The sequence below is a fragment of the Fistularia commersonii genome, unplaced genomic scaffold (assembly GCF_037954325.1).
Source record: "Fistularia commersonii isolate RoL2024-O1a breed Wild unplaced genomic scaffold, RoL_Fcom_v1.0 HiC_scaffold_44, whole genome shotgun sequence".
Lineage (NCBI taxonomy): Eukaryota > Metazoa > Chordata > Actinopteri > Syngnathiformes > Fistulariidae > Fistularia > Fistularia commersonii.
Window position 1 is genome coordinate 325001 of NW_028234002.1, and position 12500 is coordinate 337500.

Sequence of the window (12500 nt, forward strand, 5' to 3'; positions counted from 1 at the left end):
AGCTCCACTCAAACGTCCGGGGGGGGTAAGGGTAAGGGGTCCTGTCCCTCTCCCCCCCTCCTCGCCGCCTCTGAGAAGAGAAACATCTCCTCCACTCCTCCGCTCCTCCGCTGCGGAACCAGGTATTACCGATCCGCCGGACTCAGGCGAATTGCAGAAAGGGGTTTTGCCGTCCTCCGCTCCTCCGCTCCTCCGTTTCGGGCCCTGGAACTCCCGAACCGCTGGACACAAGCGAATCACGGTCCGGGCTTCTGCTCTCCTCCGCTCCTCACCTCATCCGCTCCAGGCCCTGGTACTCCGTGTCCGCGGGAACCCCCCCCAACCCACAAAAACAAACTCTCACACACACACAAACACACGCACACACACACACACACACACACACACAAACACACAAACACACACAGACACACCTGAACTCATCATAGCTGTGCTAATAGCATTGGCCGAAACGTTTCCACAACCAAACCAACATTAGCTCATCCACTCATTCACATATGTGTGTGCCCAGAGGTCCGGGAGCTCCAGTCATAAGTCCGGGTGATCTATGTCCGGAGAAGGCTCACATTAGCCGCTCTAAGGGGTCCTGCTGCCCCCCAGCTTCCCGGCCTTTGAGAAGAGACACATAACTCCGCTCTTCCGCTTCTCCGCTATGGGCCCTGGTACTCCCGATCCTCCGAACTCAGGTGAATTGCGTGACGTGCTTCTGCTCTACTATAAGCCCCTACACACTTCGAACACGGCTGTTATCACCCTGTTACTGCATTTCAATGACACCCATTTGCTTTCGATCTCAGTGTCTGCCACCGTACGGAAAAAGCGGGGGGGTGGGGGGTGGGGGGGCATAAGCGCATTCGTGCTGTAAGTAATCAGAAGTTAATAGTGTTAACGGTTTGCGAGAAATTTTTAATGCTAGACAAAAAAAGAAAATTAAAAGGATATAATTAAATAAATAGATAGAAAAATAAAATTAAAAACGAAAAAAAAAAAATTGTGAGGGGAATATAACATGTAATTAAGTTGGCGGTTCACAGGGAATCTCAGACATCAAACTGTTTTTAATTGAACATAAATAGTACACCCAAATATACAAATGTACAAATAAACATAGCAAGGTAGAACTGAATGTCAATGAAACAACCAGGCATGAGGAAGCAACGGACATGAGGACATTTGTTCTGTATGTAATGAGAAGTTAATAGTGTTACAGGTTTGTGAGAAATTTACAGTGCTAGACAAAAAACGAAATTAAAAGGAAATAATTAGATAAATAGATAGACAAATGAAATTAAAACCAAAAAAAAAAAATGCAAGGGGAATACGACATGTAATTAAGTTGGCGATTCACAAGGAATCTCAGACATCAAACTGTATATTTTTTGTTGTTTATATATAAACATATATAAACAAACATATATTGTTTGTTGTTTATTTTTGGGATATATTGAGGAATATTTAATGGAAAGGAGTCACAATCGCTTTTTGACAATGTCGAAGTGTATACGTGGCTATAGAATTTAAAGTTTTCATTAGAAATTATAGCCTCATCTGTAATTTCCTTGTTGTTAAGACGGGCTTAGCTTTGCTCCGCTCCTCCTCTCCTCCGCTCCTCCGCTCTTCCGCTCCGGGCCCTGGAACTCCCGATCCGCGGGACTTCGGTGAATTCCGGGCCAGTTTTTTGCTCTTCTGCTCTCCTCCCCTCCTCCGCTTCTTCGCTCCCCCGCTTTGGACCCTGGAACTCTTGAACAGGGCCGGGCTTCTGCCCTCCGCCTCTCCTCTGCTCATCCGCTCCAGGCCCTGGCACTCCCTGTGATCCAGTCATTCGCATGTGCGTGCCCGGAGGTCCGGGAGCTCCACTCAAACGTCCGGGGGGGATAAGGGTAAGGGGTCCTGCCCCCCCCCCCCCTCGCCGCCTCTGAGAAGAGAAACATCTCCTCCACTCCTCCGCTCATCCGCTGCGGAACCAGGTACTACCGATCCGCCGGACTCAGGCGAATTGCAGAAAGGGGTTTTGCTGTCCTCCGCTCCTCCGCTCCTCCGCTCCTCCGCTCCTCCGCTCCTCCGCTCCTCCGCTCCTCCGTTTCGGGCCCTGGAACTCCCGAGCCGCTGGACACAAGCGAATCACGGTCCGGGCTTCTGCTCTCCTCCGCTCCTCACCTCATCCGCTCCAGGCCCTGGTACTCCGTGTCCGCGGGAAACCCCCCCAACCCACAAAAACAAACTCTCACACACACACAAACACACGCACACACACACACACACACACACACACACACACAAACACACAAACACACACAGACACACCTGAACTCATCATCGCTGTGCTGATAGCATTGGCCGAAACGTATCCACAACCAAACCAACATTAGCTCATCCAGTCATTCACATATGTGTGTGCCCAGAGGTCCGGGAGCTCCAGTCATAACTCCGGGTGATCTCTGTCCGGAGTAGGCTCACCTTAGCCGGTCTAAGGGGTCCTGCTGCCCCCCAGCTTCCCCGCCTTTGAGAAGAGACACATAACTCCGCTCTTCCGCTTCTCCGCTATGGGCCCTGGTACTCCCGATCCTCCGAACTCAGGTGAATTGCGTGACGTGCTTCTGCTCTCCTATAAGCCCCTACACACTTCGAACACGGCTGTTATCACCCTGTTACTGCATTTCAATGACACCCATTTGCTTTCGATCTCAGTGTCTGCCTCCGTACGGAAAAAGCGGGATGGGTGGGGGGGCATAAGCGCAATCGTGCTGTAAGTAATCAGAAGTTAATAGTGTTAACGGTTTGCGAGAAATTTTTAATGCTAGACAAAAAAAGAAAATTAGAAGGATATAATTAAATAAATAGATAGAAAAATAAAATTAAAAACGAAAAAAAAAAATTGTGAGGGGAATATAACATGTAATTAAGTTGGCGGTTCACAAGGAATCTCAGACATCAAACTGTTTTTAATTGAACATAAATAGTACACCCAAATATACAAATGTACAAATAAACATAGCAAGGTAGAACTGAATGTCAATGAAACAACCAGGGATGAGGAAGCAACGGACATCAGGACATTTGTTCTGTATGTAATGAGAAGTTAATAGTGTTACAGGTTTGTGAGAAATTTACAGTGCGAGACAAAAAAAGAAATTAAAAGGAAGTAATTAAATCAATAGATAGACAAATAAGAAATTAAAACGAAAAAAAAAAAAAAAAATTGCAAGGGGAATGTAACATGTAATCAAGTTGTTTTTTTTTTTTTGTTTTTTTTTTTTTTACCAAAAAAAAAAGGAACCTCGGACATGGGTAACTATATTTTTTAGTTTTTGGATTTTTCCATAAGTTTTAAGGATTTTTTTTTTTTTTTTTTTATATTTCAAAATCGTTTATGAAGACATTAAAATTTGGGGAGCATTTTTGCATTCTGTTCTTGTGAATGAAGAACTTGGCCAGGCCTAAAAGAACATTGACACAGAGTTCATCTGTTATGTTGCTTATAAGTAAACAGAATGTTATATCATCTTTTGAGAAGGAAACTGGTGACGATGGAATGAGAAGGAGAAAAAATATATGGTCAGTGGTTTCAATGTTGTCTTCACAAAATGTACAAATATTATCTTCAAAATTAAAGCGTACCCTCGATAATTCCTTAGATGGGTAGATGTCAGTCATAATTTTGAAGTGGGTCTCTTTTGCCTTGGGGGTATGGGTAGAGTCAGATACATGGTTCGCAGCGTGGCAATCGATTCCTCATCAAATTTATTTAAAATATCCTTTTTTTTTTTTTTGACGTCCAGGGAATAAGTTTCCTGTGAAACATTTCCTAATAAAGGAGTTGCCGCGCTTTCTGTCCACAATTGAGATTCCCTGGAGTGATAGTCGGGGTAACTGTGGTTGTACGGTTCGGTGCGTCATTATATTTTTGGTCAGGAATACAAATTGTCGAGGCAGTGCGTTTCGTAACTTTAGCAACTCTAATATGGGAGGCTTGAATCTGTGTGTAGTACAGAACTGCTCATTGTCCAGAGGACTGCCAGTGTCATCCATCAAGTCAATTATCGACCATATACCTTTCTCAAAGCATTCCTTGTAAAACAGAGGTTTGTTGCCATGCAGTACATATCGATTGTTCCAAACTATTATACTGTGTGGTGAGAAATTGTGTACGTATATCATTTTCCAGTATAATAATATTTGTTTATGGAACTCTGAACATTTGACAGGAATCTTGTTGATATCCAAGTCAGAGATAAGCAGAAGACTCAGGCCGCCGACTTTGTTGAATAAGTAGTTTGGAGTACAATACCAGAAAGAACGATGAGGTTTGATCCAGGATTTCAACCAGTTCACCTTCAATGTCCCATTCAAGCAGTCCGACTCTATCACTTTCAGCCCTCCTTCACTTGTTTCTTTCACCATATGTGATTTTTCTTAGATGGTGTGGTCTGTTCCTCCAGATAAAGTTGAAATTGATTTGGTTAACAGATTTTACGAGTTGATTTGGAGCAGCATTGGAATACGCTGGGTATATACATCTGGATAAACACATCCATTTTAGTCAAATATATCCGGCCTAATATTGATAAATCTCTCTGGAGCCATATATTAGAATTAAGCTTTACTTTGATTCAGTTTAGATTCAATGTTCCTGGATTGATTTAACGTTTGGTCCTTGGATAGGAAAATGCTCAAGTATTTTATTTCTGATTTCATAGAAACATCGCTGATTTCCTTTAGTGGCGAGTCATGCAGCGCAAGAAGTTTGCATTTCTTTAAGTTTAATGACAATCCTGAAGCCTTGGAGAATGTTTTGGTTTTTTTCAGCACTTATTGGGACTTGATGTTCATTTTTCAAAACTAAGGTTGTGTCATCTGCCAGCAGGCTAATAACAATTTCTGTCCCCAACATTACTTCTGTCCCACACGTATACACACACACACACACACACACACACACACACACACCTTAATTCCACTCTTTTATATACGCATGTCTGGAGTTCCGGGAGCTCGTTCTCAACGTTCTGGGGATAATCATAGCTGTGCTGATAGCATTGGCCGAAACGTATCCACAACCAAACCAACATTAGCTCATCCACTCATTCACATATGTGTGTGCCCGGAGGTCCGGGAGCTCCAGTCATAAGTCCGGGTGATCTATGTCCGGAGAAGGCTCACATTAGCCGCTCTAAGGGGTCCTGCTGCCCCCCAGCTTCCCGGCCTTTGAGAAGAGACACATAACTCCGCTCTTCCGCTTCTCCGCTATGGGCCCTGGTACTCCCGATCCTCCGAACTCAGGTGAATTGCGTGACGTGCTTCTGCTCTCCTATAAGCCCCTACACACTTCGAACACGGCTGTTATCACCCTGTTACTGCATTTCAATGACACCCATTTGCTTTCGATCTCAGTGTCTGCCTCCGTACGGAAAAAGCGGGATGGGTGGGGGGGCATAAGCGCATTCGTGGTGTAAGTAATCAGAAGTTAATAGTGTTAACGGTTTGCGAGAAATTTTTAATGCTAGACAAAAAAAGAAAATTAAAAGGATATAATTAAATAAATAGATAGAAAAATAAAATTAAAAACGAAAAAAAAAAATTGTGAGGGGAATATAACATGTAATTAAGTTGGCGGTTCACAAGGAATCTCAGACATCAAACTGTTTTTAATTGAACATAAATAGTACACCCAAATATACAAATGTACAAATAAACATAGCAAGGTAGAACTGAATGTCAATGAAACAACCAGGGATGAGGAAGCAACGGACATCAGGACATTTGTTCTGTATGTAATGAGAAGTTAATAGTGTTACAGGTTTGTGAGAAATTTACAGTGCGAGACAAAAAAAGAAATTAAAAGGAAGTAATTAAATCAATAGATAGACAAATAAGAAATTAAAACGAAAAAAAAAAAAAAAAATTGCAAGGGGAATGTAACATGTAATCAAGTTGTTTTTTTTGTTTTGTTTTTTTTTTTTACCAAAAAAAAAAGGAACCTCGGACATGGGTAACTATATTTTTTTGTTTTCGGATTTTTCCATAAGTTTTAAGGATTTTTTTTTTTTTTTTTTATATTTCAAAATCGTTTATGAAGACATTAAAATTTGGGGAGCATTTTTGCATTCTGTTCTTGTGAATGAAGAACTTGGCCAGGCCTAAAAGAACATTGACACAGAGTTCATCTGTTATGTTGCTTATAAGTAAACAGAATGTTATATCATCTTTTGAGAAGGAAACTGGTGACGATGGAATGAGAAGGAGAAAAAATATATGGTCAGTGGTTTCAATGTTGTCTTCACAAAATGTACAAATATTATCTTCAAAATTAAAGCGTACCCTCGATAATTCCTTAGATGGGTAGATGTCAGTCATAATTTTGAAGTGGGTCTCTTTTGCCTTGGGGGTATGGGTAGAGTCAGATACATAGTTCGCAGCGTGGCAATCGATTCCTCATCAAATTTATTTAAAATATCCTTTTTTTTTTTTTTGACGTCCAGGGAATAAGTTTCCTGTGAAACATTTCCTAATAAAGGAGTTGCCGCGCTTTCTGTCCACAATTGAGATTCCCTGGAGTGATAGTCGGGGTAACTGTGGTTGTACGGTTCGGTGCGTCATTATATTTTTGGTCAGGAATACAAATTGTCGAGGCAGTGCGTTTCGTAACTTTAGCAACTCTAATATGGGAGGCTTGAATCTGTGTGTAGTACAGAACTGCTCATTGTCCAGAGGACTGCCAGTGTCATCCATCAAGTCAATTATCGACCATATACCTTTCTCAAAGCATTCCTTGTAAAACAGAGGTTTGTTGCCATGCAGTACATATCGATTGTTCCAAACTATTATACTGTGTGGTGAGAAATTGTGTACGTATATCATTTTCCAGTATAATAATATTTGTTTATGGAACTCTGAACATTTGACAGGAATCTTGTTGATATCCAAGTCAGAGATAAGCAGAAGACTCAGGCCGCCGACTTTGTTGAATAAGTAGTTTGGAGTACAATACCAGAAAGAACGATGAGGTTTGATCCAGGATTTCAACCAGTTCACCTTCAATGTCCCATTCAAGCAGTCCGACTCTATCACTTTCAGCCCTCCTTCACTTGTTTCTTTCACCATATGTGATTTTTCTTAGATGGTGTGGTCTGTTCCTCCAGATAAAGTTGAAATTGATTTGGTTAACAGATTTTACGAGTTGATTTGGAGCAGCATTGGAATACGCTGGGTATATACATCTGGATAAACACATCCATTTTAGTCAAATATATCCGGCCTAATATTGATAAATCTCTCTGGAGCCATATATTAGAATTAAGCTTTACTTTGATTCAGTTTAGATTCAATGTTCCTGGATTGATTTAACGTTTGGTCCTTGGATAGGAAAATGCTCAAGTATTTTATTTCTGATTTCATAGAAACATCGCTGATTTCCTTTAGTGGCGAGTCATGCAGCGCAAGAAGTTTGCATTTCTTTAAGTTTAATGACAATCCTGAAGCCTTGGAGAATGTTTTGGTTTTTTTCAGCACTTATTGGGACTTGATGTTCATTTTTCAAAACTAAGGTTGTGTCATCTGCCAGCAGGCTAATAACAATTTCTGTCCCCAACATTACTTCTGTCCCACACGTATACACACACACACACACACACACACACACACACACACACACACACACACACACACCTTAATTCCACTCTTTTATATACGCATGTCTGGAGTTCCGGGAGCTCGTTCTCAACGTTCTGGGGATAATCATAGCTGTGCTGATAGCATTGGCCGAAACGTATCCACAACCAAACCAACATTAGCTCATCCACTCATTCACATATGTGTGTGCCCGGAGGTCCGGGAGCTCCAGTCATAAGTCCGGGTGATCTATGTCCGGAGAAGGCTCACATTAGCCGGTCTAAGGGGTCCTGCTGCCCCCCAGCTTCCCCGCCTTTGAGAAGAGACACATAACTGCGCTCTTCCGCTTCTCCGCTATGGGCCCTGGTACTCCCGATCCTCCGAACTCAGGTGAATTGCGTGACGTGCTTCTGCTCTCCTATAAGCCCCTACACACTTCGAACACGGCTGTTATCACCCTGTTACTGCATTTCAATGACACCCATTTGCTTTCGATCTCAGTGTCTGCCTCCGTACGGAAAAAGCGGGATGGGTGGGGGGGCATAAGCGCATTCGTGCTGTAAGTAATCAGAAGTTAATAGTGTTAACGGTTTGCGAGAAATTTTTAATGCTAGACAAAAAAAGAAAATTAAAAGGATATAATTAAATAAATAGATAGAAAAATAAAATTAAAAACGAAAAAAAAAAATTGTGAGGGGAATATAACATGTAATTAAGTTGGCGGTTCACAAGGAATCTCAGACATCAAACTGTTTTTAATTGAACATAAATAGTACACCCAAATATACAAATGTACAAATAAACATAGCAAGGTAGAACTGAATGTCAATGAAACAACCAGGGATGAGGAAGCAACGGACATCAGGACATTTGTTCTGTATGTAATGAGAAGTTAATAGTGTTACAGGTTTGTGAGAAATTTACAGTGCGAGACAAAAAAAGAAATTAAAAGGAAGTAATTAAATCAATAGATAGACAAATAAGAAATTAAAACGAAAAAAAAAAAAAAAAATTGCAAGGGGAATGTAACATGTAATCAAGTTGTTTTTTTTTTTTTGTTTTTTTTTTTTTACCAAAAAAAAAAGGAACCTCGGACATGGGTAACTATATTTTTTAGTTTTTGGATTTTTCCATAAGTTTTAAGGATTTTTTTTTTTTTTTTTTTATATTTCAAAATCGTTTATGAAGACATTAAAATTTGGGGAGCATTTTTGCATTCTGTTCTTGTGAATGAAGAACTTGGCCAGGCCTAAAAGAACATTGACACAGAGTTCATCTGTTATGTTGCTTATAAGTAAACAGAATGTTATATCATCTTTTGAGAAGGAAACTGGTGACGATGGAATGAGAAGGAGAAAAAATATATGGTCAGTGGTTTCAATGTTGTCTTCACAAAATGTACAAATATTATCTTCAAAATTAAAGCGTACCCTCGATAATTCCTTAGATGGGTAGATGTCAGTCATAATTTTGAAGTGGGTCTCTTTTGCCTTGGGGGTATGGGTAGAGTCAGATACATGGTTCGCAGCGTGGCAATCGATTCCTCATCAAATTTATTTAAAATATCCTTTTTTTTTTTTTTGACGTCCAGGGAATAAGTTTCCTGTGAAACATTTCCTAATAAAGGAGTTGCCGCGCTTTCTGTCCACAATTGAGATTCCCTGGAGTGATAGTCGGGGTAACTGTGGTTGTACGGTTCGGTGCGTCATTATATTTTTGGTCAGGAATACAAATTGTCGAGGCAGTGCGTTTCGTAACTTTAGCAACTCTAATATGGGAGGCTTGAATCTGTGTGTAGTACAGAACTGCTCATTGTCCAGAGGACTGCCAGTGTCATCCATCAAGTCAATTATCGACCATATACCTTTCTCAAAGCATTCCTTGTAAAACAGAGGTTTGTTGCCATGCAGTACATATCGATTGTTCCAAACTATTATACTGTGTGGTGAGAAATTGTGTACGTATATCATTTTCCAGTATAATAATATTTGTTTATGGAACTCTGAACATTTGACAGGAATCTTGTTGATATCCAAGTCAGAGATAAGCAGAAGACTCAGGCCGCCGACTTTGTTGAATAAGTAGTTTGGAGTACAATACCAGAAAGAACGATGAGGTTTGATCCAGGATTTCAACCAGTTCACCTTCAATGTCCCATTCAAGCAGTCCGACTCTATCACTTTCAGCCCTCCTTCACTTGTTTCTTTCACCATATGTGATTTTTCTTAGATGGTGTGGTCTGTTCCTCCAGATAAAGTTGAAATTGATTTGGTTAACAGATTTTACGAGTTGATTTGGAGCAGCATTGGAATACGCTGGGTATATACATCTGGATAAACACATCCATTTTAGTCAAATATATCCGGCCTAATATTGATAAATCTCTCTGGAGCCATATATTAGAATTAAGCTTTACTTTGATTCAGTTTAGATTCAATGTTCCTGGATTGATTTAACGTTTGGTCCTTGGATAGGAAAATGCTCAAGTATTTTATTTCTGATTTCATGGAAACATCGCTGATTTCCTTTAGTGGCGAGTCATGCAGCGCAAGAAGTTTGCATTTCTTTAAGTTTAATGACAATCCTGAAGCCTTGGAGAATGTTTTGGTTGTTTTCGGCACTTATTGGGACTTGATGTTCATTTTTCAAAACTAAGGTTGTGTCATCTGCCAGCAGGCTAATAACAATTTCAGTCCCCAGCACGTCTAACTTTTGGATATCGTTGCTCTTTTCAACATAAACGGCTAGCATTTCGGTAGCAATTATAAATAAATAGGGTGAGATGGGGCAACCTTGGGGGATTCCCACATCAACATGGAAGCTCGGAGTGGTGCCGCTTGGCAGGGTGACACAGCTATGAATATTCTCATAGAGCCCACGGATCACATTCCTGAATATTTAACCAAATCCAAAATGTTCGAGCGTTGCTATGATAAATGGATGTTCGACCGAGTCAAAGGCTTTAGAAAAGTCCAAGAAGGATATGCGGCCATTATCTTCAATGCGATACGCCTCTAAACCCATCGCTCGCCCCGACTCGGGGAATCCTAGAGCCTACTTGCACCCCCGCCCTAACTTAACTCCCTCACTCGTGGAGCTCCCTGAGCTCCACACATCCCGGAGCATCACGCCGACTCATTCACATTTGAATGATTGTCTTTATTTTATGTCCGCTAGATAGAGGCATCCGCACATGCGCATCAGTGGAGCTTCAGGCCGGCTGAGGCATGGACTGAAAATCATAAAGACATGTGTGATGAGCTAAAAGGAAGATAAGCATATTTTTATAATAAATGTAAGAAAGAGAGGGTAATGCAGCCTCAGGGCGGCACTGGCCCGTGTCTCTCCAAGCCTGCCTTTGGGGGGGGGGGGGGGGGGGGGGGGGGGCACGGAGCAGTGTCTCCCTGTGCCGGTCCCAAGCCCGGATAAATGCAGAGGGTTGCGTCAGGAGGGGCATCCGGCGTAAAACGTTTGCCAAAACCAAACATGCGAGTCAACCATAACTATACCATACCGGATGGGTCGCGGACCGGGTTAACAACGACCGCCATTGGTACTGATGACCTACAGGGTACTAATGGAAATCGGGCTACTGTGGGTCGAAGAACAAGAAGAAGAAGAAGAGGAGGAGTGCGTGTTCGGAAGCAGAGAGAGAGGAGGAAAGGAAAGAGCCTGGGACTGAGAGTAGGGACTTTGAATATTGGGACTATGACAGGAAAAGGTAGAGAGTTGATGGACACGATGCAGAGAAGGAAGCTGGATATACTGTGTGTCCAGGAGACCAGGTGGAAGGGTAGTAAGGCTAGAAGCTTAGGAGCAGGCTTTAAGTTATACTATTATGGTGCTGACAAGAAGAGAAATGGAGTAGGAGTCATCTTGAAGGAGGAGTTCGTAAGGAACGTCCTAGAGGTGAAAAGAATGTCAGATAGACTTATGAGTCTGAAATTGGAAATTGAAGGTGTGATGCTCAGTGTTGTTAGTGGCTATGCGCCACAGGTGGGATGTGAACCTGAAGAGAAGGAGAAGTTCTGGAATGAGTTGGATGAAGTGATGCAGAATATTCCCAGAAATGAGAGAGTGGTAATTGGTGCAGACTTCAATGGACATGTTGGTGAAGGCAATAGAGGGGATGAAGAAGTGATGGGCAGATATGGTATCCAGGATAGGAATGCAGAGGGACAGATGGTGGTAGATTTTGCAAAAGGGATGGAAATGGGTGTAGTGAATACCTTTTTCCAGAAAAAACAGGAACATAGGGTAACTTATAAGAGCGGAGGTAGGAGCACGCAGGTAGACTACATCTTGTATAGACGAGGTAACCTGAAAGAGATCGGTGACTGCAAAGTAGTTGTAGGTGGGCGTGTCGCCAGACAGCATAGGATGGCGGTTTGTGCGACGACTCTGGTGACAAGGTAGATGACGAGGACAAAGGCAGAGCAGAGGACAAAGTGGTGGAAGCTGAAAAGGGAGGAGCGTTGCACGGTTTTCAGGGAGGAGTTGAGAAAGGGTCTGGGTGGTCAGGGTGAGCTGCCAGATGATTGGACAACAACAGCTAGTGTTATCAGGGAGACAGGTAGAAGAGTACTCGGTTTGTCATCTGGAAGGAAAGTTGATAAGGAGACTTGGTGGTGGAATGAGGAAGTGCAGGAGTATATACGGAGAAAGCGGTTAGCGAAGAAGAAGTGGGATACTGAGAGGACTGAAGAGAACAGAAAGCAGTTCAGGGAGATGCGGCGAAAGGTAAAGATGGCGGTAGCGAAGGCAAAACAAAGGGCGTATGATGACTTGTATGCTCAGTTGGATAGTAAGGAGGGTGAGAACGATCTATATAGGTTGGCGAAACAGAGAGATAAAGATGGAAAGGATGTACAACAGGTCCGGGTGATTAAGGA